The following is a 1,132-nucleotide window of genomic DNA, read 5'->3' on the forward strand; positions in this document are numbered from 1 at the left end:
TTTAAAGAGCAGAACACAAGTTGCAGAATATGGAATCCCAGATGGTGGACAGCACCTGAGAAGACAGCGCAAAGGGCAGAGAAAATGTAAAAACAGGCAATATTTTGAGAGATTATAGATGCAGGGGACAGAGAAGTATAATTATCCATCCATTTGCTGGTAATTATTCACCATATGGAAGGGTGACTGCACTCCTGGAAAAAGTCTAGAACAAAAGGAACAGAAGCAATGTTGAAAAATATACCGGAACACTTTTCCATACTGGCTGAAAAGTGTTCTTTTACAATTATTTTAATCTCCTCTGTTCCTGCCTATGTCCCTGTTCTTCACAGCTTTAAGGATGTGAGCAATGTAATTCAATACAAACTTTTTGATCATAGGTTAGCCAGTCTCACAGGTTAAAAACAACTCGCTGAACTTTATTTTGTATTTCTCTTACTGTGAAAAAAGTTATTTTCACTTGTTTAGGAATGACATTTCGTTTTTTTAACACTGTTTCTTTCTGTACCTGTTTTCTACTGTGCTGTAGCTCTTCTTTTTTTTCCTTCTTCTTAACCGTAGCTTTTCGGATGACAGGGAGAGCTGTCGGCAGAGCGTGATTCCGGGGGAAGTGCCCAGGGGACCTCAGATGCGAAAACGCCGCTCATCTCGGCCTTCCTGGAGTTGCAGGATAAAACCCCAAGGAGCTCAGACTCCCTGGTTCGTTTGTGGGAAAAAGCAGGCGGTCATGACCTCGACGTGACTTGAACACGCAACCTTCTGATCTGGAGTCAGACGCGCTACCATTGCGCCACGAGATCGCGAGGGAAAGCTGACTTTTGATCTTTTAAGGCTCTTCCCTCCTGCACATCCCAGTCGCTTTCCTATTATTGCTCCTTCGTTTTTCGGGTGAACTTCAGGTCAAACGATAGGAAAGGAGAGAGGGGCAGGCCCTCGGCGCGGCTGCGCGAGCCCCGGGACCCTCAACCCAGGCTGCAAGACTGCAAAACCCGAATCCGGGTCCGCGGAAGGATGGAGGGAGTGATGGTGCAGGAAAGGGTTAAAGGCGGAAATCAAACCCGGACTCTGCAGGCACACCTGGGAAGCGACTTGGCAACTTATTATAAAAATAGCGCTCTCGAGTCCACCCCTC

General features: G+C 46.6%; 1 non-coding gene across 1 annotated transcript; it reads right to left on the minus strand.

The window, feature by feature from the left end:
- Window positions 1-728: 728 nt before the first annotated feature.
- TRNAW-CCA (transfer RNA tryptophan (anticodon CCA)) lies at window positions 729-800 on the minus strand. The gene has a single exon. It is a non-coding gene; the product is annotated as a tRNA-Trp (tRNA).
- Between the last annotated feature and the right edge of the window lie 332 nt (window positions 801-1,132).

This window comes from Vicugna pacos, unplaced genomic scaffold, assembly GCF_048564905.1.
Source record: "Vicugna pacos unplaced genomic scaffold, VicPac4 scaffold_20, whole genome shotgun sequence".
Lineage (NCBI taxonomy): Eukaryota > Metazoa > Chordata > Mammalia > Artiodactyla > Camelidae > Vicugna > Vicugna pacos.